This window comes from Oryza sativa, chromosome 2, assembly GCF_034140825.1.
Source record: "Oryza sativa Japonica Group chromosome 2, ASM3414082v1".
NCBI lineage: Eukaryota > Viridiplantae > Streptophyta > Magnoliopsida > Poales > Poaceae > Oryza > Oryza sativa.
In genome coordinates this window covers 3,787,259-3,801,012 of record NC_089036.1, presented here as the reverse complement: position 1 = coordinate 3,801,012, position 13,754 = coordinate 3,787,259, and the positions used below count along the sequence as shown (strand labels likewise).

Sequence of the window (13,754 nt, the reverse complement as noted above, 5' to 3'; positions counted from 1 at the left end):
TAAAAAAACTTGAACAACAGTAAAGGCCAACTATGTGATTTAACTGAACAAACAAAATAAATTGCTCAAGAACTTTGCAAGTGATTTTAGGCAGTAAAAAAACAAATCTGTTTCAAATGGTTCAAGGATGATCCAACATTTCGCAAGTGTTCTTTTTTACCACGAAGCAGAGCCCTTCAAGCACTGCCATAAAAAACAATCATCTTCTGTAGAATCATTTTTCAAATAGTGAAGATAATGATTCTCTCCACCGTTACATAGCATGCAATAGAAACAAAAGGCGATCCCCTCACCCAAAAAAAAGAGAAACAAAAAAACGTTCAACCAAGTTATGCCTCATCTTTTGCTGTAGAGCTAGTTCTGCCTCATCTTTCCTGTAGAGCTCTTCCAACCCACCATTTAACTCGCTAGCTTGCCGAACGTGTTTGCATCTAAACAAGGAGGGTTAGTAGCAAGGGTGAGTACAAGCACTCAGCAAGCAGTATTAATTGCAAGGATGTATGGCATGCGATTTCATAAATCATATCAATTCATCATTTCTCAATTATAATTTCTTCAAAAAAAAATATTCTTGTAAGAAGAGTCCATATTTAATTTATAAGAAAAACTACTAATCACTTGCATAGTGAGAAAGGACCACAATAGGCTCCCGTAGCCTCTAATCCAAGAGACATGCGTGAATCACGATTTAATTGAGCACTGTGTAGGCTTGTATCACTGTACCCATATTCACTCTATATATTACAAGTCGCGTATTTGTAATATTTAGAGTACAATGCACTTCTCTTATTTCAGCACATTACACTCTAGTCCACCACGTGCTACTATCTTGATGGGGTTTATATCATCTCCCATCCAAATCCAAGTACTAACGTTCTATGGGGTAAAATCATCTTCCATCTTACCACTATCTATCATTACGCACCATGTGGAGTGTAAGGACTTGATAAAATACAAAGCGTTGCTCGCCTTGCGACAAGGACATGGTTGACACGATTTTTATACGGCACACATATACAAGTGAGTGATTTTATTCCTTATATTATATCTGTATGTAAAGGGTCCCACTTGCAGTCATGGATACCCTCTACCCTTCTAGTAGTAAGTGTTGGAACTGCCCCTCCCAGTATCTATCATCATCCTTATATATCTGACTTATATTTTGGTAAATCCATTTTATGCAAGGTGACAGTATCATGAAGCAAAATAAGGTTTACGCAAAATTAAAAAAAAATTGCTCAGAGTGATAGAACATCTAAATATGTACCTGGGCATGATCTGAAATCCCAATTGTTGCATAATCGCCTTCAACACTAACCCATTCATGATTTTCAGAGTACTCCAGATCCTTCAGCACTGAAAAAGGGAAAACACGAAAGATAAGTAACTGCAGCTGTGTTTTGACAGGCAGCAATGAAGCTCAACCATGCAAATGAAAAATCTAGAACCATTCAAATTAGTGGCACCCTGAAACAAATTTATGGGTGCTTCTGCGTACTCCTACAAGCATTTATAAGGGCTACTAAAGCAAATCGTATGTTGCCCCCCAAAAGGCACATGCAGTTAAATGTAAAATCACTTATGTAGTATAAAAAGAATACAATTGTACGTACTAAAAGAAGTCAATTGTAATCAGCCCCAAAACTAATTTTAATTTTTAAGTGACAAAAAGAACACAAGAATACTATTACTTGCAATGAAAACTGCTATTGGGTATAGCAAGATGCTAGGTGGGACAAAACACATAGTTGTAATTAGGCCATCAAGATCTGTAGGTACTATGTTGAAAGTTCCTGCAGAATTTTTCAACACATAGATAGTTCTGTGCATTTACCTGATATTTTCACTCTCACCATTCACAAGTCAAGTCATGAGCCACTCAGATTTTAAACTAAGCTCATAAATTTCTTCAATAGCACCTGGCCAGATTTCTTCGATTATCTCAATTGGATGTACCTGTTTCCTATTGCATATCTACAATCACTCAAAAAATGCACATTTAGAATCAAACATTTATGACATTATAAATTAATTTCTAAAATTAAACTTATTTGGAATTAATATAATGCATTGTTATATTATGACATATAATGTTTTTTATACTTACCCCTTTTTCTTTGTTCAGTTTTCGGCGGTTTTCAATGTAATGTGCTGCTATCTTCTTAATTTCCATAAAGAGGCCCAAGGAGTCATTTGTTGCTTTAGAAATGTATTCATTCACAACAGCATCCATAGTTGTCACTGATGTCCATGGAATGTTGTTCCTAATAGCATTTAATGTTGAAGATAGCAATACTCTCCTCTCAACAGTTAAATACTTAGATTCTTTCCATGTCATCCTTATCATGTTAGAAAGCTGATTGAAATCTTGCAACAACGGATGATGTTGAATGTACCCAATTCTATAAAAAGAAACCACACATGATATATTTAGAGATATTAGCTAAATGTCTATATTTTGGTATGGATAAGAGAAAATATATTATAATGGAGTATGTCATAGAAAAATATATTTCTTATCAAATACTCCCTCCGTCCCATAATATAAGGGATTTTGAGTTTTTGCTTGCAACGTTTGACCATTCGTCTTATTCAAAAAATTTTGAAATTATTAATTATTTTATTTGTGACTTACTTTATTATCTACAGTACTTTAAGCACAACTTTTTGTTTTTTATATTTGCAAAAAAAAATTGAATAAGACGAGTGGTCAAACGTTGCAAGCAAAAACTGAAAATCCCTTATATTGTGGGAAGGAGGGAGTATGTTAGTATCGCTAATTTGCTTACCTTAACACATGGTATTTACTTGTTTGATCTAAATACCGAACTATTTCATAATATCAAAAAATATATGGGAGCACTTTGTAAGAACTAAAAAAAACAATGGTGAAAATATCTTAGTATCACTAGTTTGCTTATCAACATATGGTATTTACTTGTTTGAACTAAATACCAAACTATTTCATAATATCAAAAAATATATGGGAGCACTTTGTAAGAACTACAAAAAAACAATGGTGGGTGACAGATTCGCTGCCACCACAACAGGACTCTTTCAGCCCTACCATTTCACTTATGCTTATAAGCCAAAATTTGAATTCTAGAACTTAATTTTGTATTTGATTTTTGTAGTTTTTTTCATCATAGTTTATTTTACAATATTTACTTTTGAATCAATAAGTACACGTATATAAAAGTTTTGCTCACAACTTAGTTTTTCCGTTACTAATATAAGCAAAAGCATAAGAGAAACGATATGACTGTTTACGTACTTGAAATCTTTTTGTAAGATGTTGATGAAGTGATCCAACATGGTGGATTTCCATTTGTTCCGAAGATGTTCTATCAGAAATGTAGCAAAATCTTTTCGCCAATTTACTTCTCTTGACTCAAAAGGAAAAAGGATGACCTTTATTCTCTCGGGCTTTGTCTCCAACACATATGAGTCAATACTTCCTAAGCTTGCAGCCAAGTTATCAATGTTGCTCATGTAAGATATGACATCTCTGTGTATATAGAGAAAGATATAAGTATCACATCAATCGAGAGAGATACAAAAATAGAATTTGTGTATATAGAGCAAGATATAAGTATCACATCAACCGAGAGAGATACAAAAATAGAATGAATAAAATTATACTTACTTTATAAGATGCATCCATATGGGTGGTATAAACCGGCCTTTAAAAGGCTTGAGCAGGCAGCCAATCTTTAAGCAGTTGATCAAATTTTGGATAACACAGAATAATACGACCGATCTTCTTATCATGCAAAGCAAACACTGGAGCCAGAAACATTGAATGATTAGCCAGGCTGACCAACTCATCAATCTTCTTATAAATCCCTTTGGCTTCCATATTATACTTTTCATCCATGATAAAGAATTTCATCTTCATGCCTTGAGAAGACCAACTATGTGTATCTGGAGAATACAGATAAATCTCCCCATCGGCCCAAGGTTGGGCAGGAATCCACTTAATTAGATATCTTATTAGTGTCAAATCATCAATACTTTCTAATATCTGAATAATGAAAACATTGATGAATAATGAATTGTGAAAATGAGTAATAACAAGAAACAAACGAACAAACTAACTAGATAAACAATTCAACAAAATTTGCTCCACAACACTTAAGATTTGTGGCATTTGCTCTTTCGGACTTTTAACACTAGTTTTTTGCGAGCAGCTTGGACCACCCAAAAATCTAGTCCACAAACACAATCCGCCCCCCACTCCCCCCCCCCCTACCACCCCTCGGCCCAACCCTCAACCCAAAAACAAAGAAGCCCACACTCCCACGTCGCCCCAGCCACGATTTGTTGCTTGCCATCGTGCCACCCATCCCCGAGTCGGCGAGCCCCCTACTAGTGCGCCATGCTACTCGCTGCCGACACGTTGTCGATTGGACCAACTGTTCGAGGCATGCCAGGCTACCGGTGACCAACACCGTTGCCATGTTGTAGTGATATTTCACAAAAAGAACACCTAGCTCTTTGTTTGTGTTATGCTAACAAACTTGGAAGCGTATGTGAGCGGTTCCTTTAAGTAGTCCACATAGCTAGTACCACCTCTACTTCCCTTTAGAAAGGGATTCAAACTTTACTTACGGATGGTAAGGATGTGATGGGGCTACCAACACGAAAAGAAAATTAATGGGCTGAAAACATTGAGTTCATGATGTCAAAAGAATTTGGAGCGCGGAGTAGGAACACTTAGTAAAAAATTCCTAAACCCGCCACTACTTTCTAGAAAACACATTGACCATTATCTTCATATATCCTCTTAAAATAGAGAGAAAAAGACTTTGAAAAGACAATTGTAATCCTAGGCCATTTTGCAAGAATCCATTCATCTATAAAGCTAATGCCCACTAAACACCTAAAGCTCAACATGCAAGCATAGTATTTATTAGCACTCCTAAAATCTAACATGCAAGCATGCCACATCAATCCACTAAGCATACAAAGCTCAACATGCAAGCACATAGTAATTATATATACAATTTATTTCATTCTAAAACTAAATATACACATGCTAAATCATTATTCTCAAATCATTTTCACAATATTTCAATCCAAATCATTTCACCATTTCTACAATATCTAACATATATATCAAGCAACAAAGCGCGGGGCATCATCTAGTTATAACAAATATTACTCAACAAAACGTATTTTGCAAAATTAAACTTGTCCCAAATTGTAAAAATCAACAACAATTTACTGAAGGTTGTTTAAAATAAATTCATTTAAATTCTATTTTCACGGTTCTTTAAATTTACGAAATTCATTAATCTTATTATTTTTATTTTTAAAATTTGTTATTAAAAATAAATTCGGTTAATATTTTTTCACAATTTAAATTTTGTTTTTTTAAAACGTTTAAAGTTCAACCAATATTTTTCAGTTTTAATTTTTTTGCAATTCACATATTTACAAATATGGGATAAGTTTTGCTTATTTTTTTTCAAAAATATGTTTGCATGTACCTATTATTTGTTCAAGAATTATCTTGCAAGGTGGACCAAATTTAAATTTCTCTTATACCATATTTTCTCACCATTTTAAGAAGATATATTAAAATAATGGTCGGAGTGTTTTTGGACAAAACACCACAAAACAAAGATATCCTAAAGCATAAGCTTTTGAAGAAGATAAATTAAAATAATGATCGGATTGTTTTTTGGGCAAATCACCACAAAACTAAAATGTCCTAAAGCATAAGCCACAAATATTTAGTGTCCTAAAGTAAATTTTGCTTAACAGTTAAGGATAGGAAAACACAGAGTTTAACAAAAAGCAATAGAGATTTCACAAGTAAACTAACTTGACAAAAGAAATATATATTTTATAAAAACTAAACTAATTACTACATAATGAGATAAACAAAAAATAATCATAAAGAAATATGATAGCATGTTCCAAGGAATTGGAGAAATTACCTGCTCATTCTATTCTACTACTGATGATGGCGATTTCACTAATCCTAAAGGTTGTCCATTGTGTTCTATCTCCTACAAAACAAAAAAAGTATGGATTAAAATATTGTTGATCAATCCTACAATGAAACATATTTCTATAATAAGGAACTTTCAAAAAGTTATTCACTAAATGCATGAACCAAAATGCATGAGTAGTCAAAGGGCGTTTCCTACTGACAAGCTGCTAAAGTTGCATTAGCTAATAGTAGTAGCTAAAAATTTCAAATGGCATGTCGGTGCGTAGTCATAGTCCTCTTTCTAATGAATCCGTTGAAACAAGAGTTATGTCCTCTTTCTGCTCCTCCACAGGCAATTCTTCATCACTACCAGTAACCTCTCTGTGGAGGGCCTCCGCGAGCTTCTTAACAAGATCATCCTTCAAGCCTATGATAGCTTCCTCCTATGGAGTTGTTCCTTCAATTCAGTAACCTTCTACTGTTCAAAATCGGCCGGTTGTTCAGCACAGGATACATTGCACTGTGACTTCTAAAATTCACAGCTACAAAATCAAATGGCTAAACAATTAGATTCGAACATCATGGTTGTCAAGATGGTAAGGCGATCTGGGGCAACCCACCCACGCATTACCGCTATAGGGGTAAAGCGCTAAGGTGCGGGGACGCCATAACCTTCATGATTAGCAGCGATTAGAAAAGGGAGAGGAAGAAAATTAGCCTAGTAGGCCATCCCACAAAAGCCCAATAACCTTCATACTAGCCCAAGGTCAAAGAAACAAGCGTAACACCCGCATCAGGTGCGTCTCTCCTATCACAGCGTCGCCTCTGATGTCGCTTCTTCCCAGGGGCGGAGCTAGAATGAGATGGAGGGGGGTGCCACTTGTTTAATTTACTCTGCTAAGTTTAAGCTAATGTGGGTGTCTGAATTTGAATTGAGGGGGGTGCACACATGGTGAAAATAGGTTAGGTAAAATGGCATGGAGTGTTACCATATAATCTCTGAATCAGTACTAGTAGTAGTTCTTCCTTAGCTAGTAAGCATTGTATTGGTCAATAGATTTTTTCCTTCTCCAATAAGCTAAGACCTGCTAGTAAGTCAAGTCTGTTTTTCCTTGGTCAATAAGCTATAAGTCCCTTGTCAGTAAGCCAAGTAGTCATGTGTGTATGTGTGTATGTGTGTGTGTGTGTATGTATGTATGTATATGTATGTGTGTATGTATGTATGTGTGTGTGTGTGTACATACATACATATAGTGTATATATATTAAGCTCATGTTCAGTCTCAGTTTCAACTTACTATAGTGTAGTTCAGAAGTGATCCTACCAACAATTGGTATCAAAGCAAGGTGAAAGATGGGTGAGATGGCAGAAGTAGCAGCTGCGCCGATAGTATGAATCCATCTTGTTTCATTAAGCAAGTGATAATAAGTTATATCATTAAAATTCTGAGGACATGATCTGAGCAAATAGATTGGTGAAATACGTTTCAACTAAGTTTGCATCACAATGGACCAACTACAACACAATTTCTCTTTCAGGCAATCTACCGATATGTGAAACCAGCATTGATCAAAACACTCGTAGTTCCTTTAACATCATTGACCAGAATATTGAGATACGCTTGGGGGTGTGGGTTTAGTTAACTATTCTTTCCTACTAAAATCTTCAACCTGAGACTAAAACAAAATTGTGTTCCATAAAACAAGTAAAGTAAGACTAAAACATAATTGTGTTAAAGAAAACAAGTAGTGCTCATAAGTAATGAATCAATAAGGAGATTAGCAATGCTATCTGTCAGTAAAGGTGCAGTCGGTAGCTTACCTTAACTGCTGTAAGTCTAGTTATTTCATTACCCATTCTATCAACAAGAACGGGAAGGCATGCCGGCAGTTCCCTTTGGAGACCATCACCAAACGTGGATAGCGCAAGGCTCATGCAAGATATGGCACACTCTTTAACTTCCTGAAACAAATATTTCCATAAGAGACCTGAGAGAGAAAGAGACAGATGAGGATAGGGAGGTGTTAATTTTGCTCAACCTGATCCTGATCCTGATCCTGATTTGCCAAGCGGGCCAAGATAGCCTTATAGATTGGACCAATATATGGCCTGTAATCTGGAGAGTGTGGCTGTATCACAAACAAACAAAGGCTTCAAGAAACAGAACTTAGATTTTGTTCAGCAACATATGAAATACAAGATTGACCTCAGAATTTGGACGAAGTACACGAACTAGCTCTTCGCAGACTCTTAAAGCCTCAGCGGTGACCTTGTCATATCTGTCTCCAATAGCAGACAATATTGGGCCAGAAAGAGCCTGGAATTTCACTACGATCAATACAATGATGACAAATGCCATAAGTATATTTTACTGAAGATATATGTTACAGTTACCTGTATGTATGGATGAAACACAGCTGGGGAATGTGAAGCCATAACAAGTCTTGTAAATACAAGGGCTTCAATCTTCAGGTTGGAGGTAGATGACTTATCCTATGAAAAAGAAAACAAGTTAGCAACAAGTAGAAGTCCTGCACATAATCTTTTTTAGCAAAATGGGAATCACCAACATTCAAAGCGTTCTCAATCCCAGGAACAAGTGACCCAATATGATCAGCAAGACAGTCTGGCAGTACAACAACAAGCTCCTTCAATACAGAGAATGCTCCAACCTGAAATTTTATCTAAAATCAGAACCAGGTCGATAGACATGATTTGCAGTCAAAGAGCTCACCTTTGTCTTGATTGATTTTTCACGCAACTGCCTATTGATGGATTTGACAACCTTAGGTACTTCTTGTTTCAGCAACCATCTAGGGCTGAAAAGCAAAAGGATTGCCAACATAGGCTCAGTGCTCTAAACATGGTAGAATCAACTTCAAGCATGTAAAAGTATTTCACCAATAAACTGCATAAGATGCTATAACTTGGAAAAGTTGAAAATAATGATGCAAATAAGAGCACAATAGACTTGCCTAGACTCATCAATGTCACCTTATCCTTTTGTCATGTTACCAGTTTGGCGTAACAACTCAATAAATGTGTTAAAGATGTCGATCTAGAATCATATAGAAGCTTCATCAGATTGACAAACAGAAAGACAACTCAGAGACAACTCAGAGACTGACAAATTATTGATACAAAGCAATTACCTTTACATTTTCCTCTCTTTCCCTAAACCATTCAATTAACTTTGGACAAGCCTGCATATATTTTAAAAAATAAAAACATCAAAGTTAAATGGGGCACTCAAAGTTAAATGGGTAAAAATCATTACAGAAACACTGTCTGAAACATGGGAGAAATTTAAACATGCCATCAAACAGAACATTTTTCAGATAATCATATGTTGGTTTAACATGATTATGTCAATATACCTCCAGATACATCTTAGACAACATTTCAGGACGAGATACTATAATTGCATATAAGCACTTTGCTGAAGCCCTCCGGACTTTCCAGCTTGCATCCTCATCATCTGTGTATTCATTTGCGCTCTCACTGGAGAAAATATCGAAAACATATTTTGATCAAGTAAACAGATAACATTTATCTATTACTGTAAGAGCATCAATTAAGTACTCATCATCTTCCTCATCCTGAGCCTCATCATCAGTGTCCTCCTCCATACTATCGGTGAAATTAGGATCATAGCTTATATATTCCAATGCAAGATTTAAAATACTCTCACAATATGGAGATATATCTCTTGGACACCTCAGCATAAAACTCTCGAGGGCCTACATTATGGGAAAAACCACAGGAGTCATACAAGAGAACACTCGTTAGTCATGTAACATTGGAAAGAAGAAAATTGCTAGCCTGCAAGCTGTATTCACAGAGCTCTTCATCATTTTCTGATGCACTTGTACAATAGTTTATGAGCAAAGGAACAACTTCAGCAAGGTGTGGCCCAAAACGGTATCCAACCGAGCGACTGTAAATGAAACAAATATTGAATCAAAACTTGGATTGCAGCACACCAGATAAGAACCACTAAATCGCCAAAAAGTAGTAAATATCTGGATTTCAACTTGCTAGATAAATTTGAAGTGTGAACATGATCTCATCTAAGCTATTGCGAACAAATGAGTGTGCCCTGTTCCTCAAAAGAACTACTCAAGGCATACATGTACAGTTGAAAGCCAAAGTACCTTAGAGCACCAATCATCTGGATATTTGTTCGGGCAATTTCAGATTTTGCACTTCTATTTTTAAGCAACTGGACAACCTCAAAAGTTGCCTTGGCTAATAAATCATCAGACAGACATGCAGCAAGTGATGCTGAAGAAAAATAGCATGTTAACAGTCAGTGTAAACACCTTTACAAACTCAAGCCACGCAAAAAACAACATATAATAGCACAGCACATCAGTTCGACTTACCAATGCAAGAAATAGACTTTTTCCTAACACTTGCTTGGTTAGAGCTCAACTGGGATAACAAGGCAGTCAGCATGCAATCATGATCTTTTGTGATCAAGTTGCCAAATCTATGAAGTACATCCCCCAATATATCAAGGCACTCGCATTTCACTTCCGCACTTTTTCCCTGTCAACAGAAGAAGAGTTATCAAACCTACCCAAGACATCCCATGGTATAACAAAACCAGTTATATGCTACTAAGCCCCAATCCGTATATTGGTGCTACTAAGCCCCAAAATCCGTATATTGGTTTATCTATTATAGGCAGGTGTTAAACATGATGTGCTGGCAAAGGCAAGTAATTCAATAAACCGCTCTTGTTTTTTTTAAGGTAAAGACGTAAAGGTGAAAGGTGTTCTTATAGTTATGTGGATAGCTAGACATTGCCAGATTTGCAGCTAAAATCTGTCTTGTGTTAGGAAGGATATCACAGTTTCCTAATTAATTTATCCAAATAAAAGATTGCTCGTGGTTTACCATTTGCATTGTATTTGCTGCAGTAGCTAAAATTGCGGTTTGAAATTTATGGTGGCTAGAAAAATCTAGCAATATTGACTGGTCTGGAAAACTATCCAACTTTCTGCAATAGCGGAAGGTACTGTACTATGCCACTTACTATCATGGCTCTCAAACTAGAAACAAATGTTAAAACACACTTTCTTTTTGGCTCTCTGTGCTGATAACATAACTCTGGAGTTATGATACTAGCCAGCATATAATGACTTAGGCTGAATTCATTTCAGCCTGTTCCGAACCCCTCTCCCTCGTTTTCCGCGCGCACGCTTTTCAAACTGCTAAACGGTGCGTTTTTTGCAAAAAGTTTCTATACAAAAGTTGCTTAAAAATCAAATTAATCTATTTTTGAAAAAAAAATAGCTAATACTTAATTAATCACGCGCTAATGGACTGCTCCGTTTTCCATGCGGAGGAGAAGGGTTCCCAACCCCCAATAACAAACACAGCCTTAAATTGAATATGGCAAGCAAACATGGTTGCACACCTAACCAGACTGGATGAATAGGGAGGTAAAAATAAATACATAGTTACAAGGTTTGTAAATGTGTTCTTTGGTATTACACCTCACAAAAGTAGAATGCACCATCAGAAACGCGGTAAACTTAATTAGCAGGCTGAAACTTTCAATTGTAACGGCAAATACAAACTACATGGTACGAATGGCGCACACCGCAAGATTAATATGGAAGCATGTTTTACCACAATTAGGAGACGAATTAAGAACTTACAGCAGTGGCGCCCTTGATTAGCTGTGGGGCAAGAGACACCAAAATCTTTTCAGCAAGTGTTGTTGTCGTAACTTCCGCAATGATTGTCTTCAGAGCAATACTAGCAGTGTCTCGATGTTGGTCCTTTCCATTGAGTAACTTATCACAAAGAATGTTGGTCATCTCCACCACACTATCCTCACCAACCTTCTTGACAAGTGGAGCCAAGCTAACCAAGAGAAGTAATAATACAGATTAACATAGCAAACCATGAAGTGCAGAACACAGGAATGTGGAAAACATAACAGAACAATTGGGTATCAAATTGCTATACTAAATGTGCTTCAATGGATGCAATAATTGAGACATGAAGATGCAGTGAAAAAAACAGCAGTTAGAGAGATACAGAAAAAAATAACATCTACTGTAATAATCAATGTCCTATATTAATCCAGAAAATTGAATGAGGCAGTGCAAATCCTTAACAATAGCAACTGCACCTAACATAAATTACAAAAGTAGCGAGATCCAAATTACAGCGAATTCTTGCAGGAAGGAGCGGATGATCACCATTAACAAAACAAAATGCTAATAAGACGATACCGCTCTCAATAAAGGGAGAAAGCACTTAATGCATACCATTTAACAGCTAAACCAGAGACTTCTCCTGAAGTATCTTCCAGTTGTTGAAGAACGGTAGTAGTCAACTTTGGCTCAATGTCTTGGTCAGCTTTGAAGCCCTCTTTGTTCAATCGCTAAGCAAATTTGAAGTTGCCATATATCTGTAGTCCTTATCTTTCCCTGTCATCTGAAAGCAAATTTTACACGACGATGTTAAAATCAAATCATAGATAAATAAAGAGCAAAATTCAGGTATACAGTTCACATGCAGATCAGTGAAACCCATACCTTCTCCAAGATGGTGGTTATGTTCATGTTTGCCATTTTAGCTAAACCGTATCCAAAAGTCCTTTTCCACGGAACTAATCACTGTTGCCCTGGTGGAAATAATAAAAATCGAGTATAATGAGATTAAGTTCCATTACTGACAAGGTAAACAACACACATTGTACACATTGTTGAGTATTTGCTTGCTGACACAGATGCAAAACTCCAGCTCACGATCACAGTGACAATCCCCAGTACCTCCCTCCTTTAAAAAGGAGGAGGTGGGCGTGATGGTGTGGTGTGCTCTATTCTGCCCCACTTCGGGAAACAAAAGATCCTGCTCTCTGCTAGATCTACGGTAACACACAGAATTGGAAATATACAGGTATAATGAAACGAAAACAGATTAAACTATCAAACTGCAATATTCTGCTGAAGCTGCATAAATGACGCAAATAGTAAAGTCATGTCATGTATATCACAAAATTTGTTCTTCAAACGTCCCAAATCCTGGATTTTGGTGCAAAAAAAATTTATACTGACATGCTCCATATCAAAACAAACTTTACATTTGACATGAGCTATATGCTACATGGGAGCGTATCCTATGCACACAGACCCTCGCGTGTACACACCATGTACACCAACTAAAAATTATCACAAAAAATTTTAGAAAAAATCATACATGTACTTTCAATAGTATTACATCTACGTGCAAAGTCGCATCTTCAAATTCATTCTACATAGAGAATAACAAAAAAGATAAAATTCTGACAAAATTGCAACCTTAAAACTGTCAGATTTTTTGTTTTTTTTTTGTTACGGCTAAAATATAATGAATTTGACGTTAAGATTTTAACCTCTTAACCCTAGGTGTAATACAATTGAAAGTATGTGTATGATTTTTTCTAGATTTTTTGGTGACATTTTTTAGTTGGTGTGCACGTGTGTACACGTGAGGGCCTGTGTGCATAGGATATGTTGCCATGCTACATATGAGGGGAAAAATGCAAGATGGAAATCCGTTCTCTATGTAATCTGGAAAATCCTGTACAATTCATTTCTTAATGAAATTCAGGTGGGGGAAACTGAGACTTAAGTCCCAAATATTTTACCTATCAGGTGCCCTTAGTCAGGATGTGCGCAAGCGCAACCAGCGTGAACTGAGTAGTCGGAGATAGGTGGCGGAGAGGCGCCGCCGGCGGATGTGCTCGGGTCGCGGGGTCGGCAGCGGATGCCGAAGGGGCCCGGCACTGCAAAGAGGGCGCTGACGAGGA

The 13,754-nt window shown here is 36.6% G+C and overlaps 1 pseudogene across 1 annotated transcript; it reads right to left on the bottom strand.

Moving 5' to 3' along the window:
- Positions 1–84: 84 nt before the first annotated feature.
- LOC9271684 (cullin-associated NEDD8-dissociated protein 1-like) lies at positions 85–13,742 on the bottom strand (annotated as a pseudogene). The gene is made up of 24 exons (XR_010739553.1): positions 13,593–13,742; positions 12,499–12,587; positions 12,229–12,397; positions 11,611–11,818; positions 10,327–10,492; positions 10,096–10,225; positions 9,764–9,878; positions 9,524–9,681; positions 9,319–9,442; positions 9,094–9,144; positions 8,917–8,999; positions 8,676–8,760; positions 8,512–8,613; positions 8,336–8,434; positions 8,148–8,258; positions 7,981–8,070; positions 7,763–7,903; positions 5,946–6,017; positions 3,647–4,024; positions 3,275–3,508; positions 2,108–2,402; positions 1,835–1,974; positions 1,268–1,356; positions 85–431 (listed from the first exon to the last, which is right to left on the bottom strand). The product of XR_010739553.1 is annotated as a cullin-associated NEDD8-dissociated protein 1-like (transcript).
- Positions 13,743–13,754: the final 12 nt, after the last annotated feature.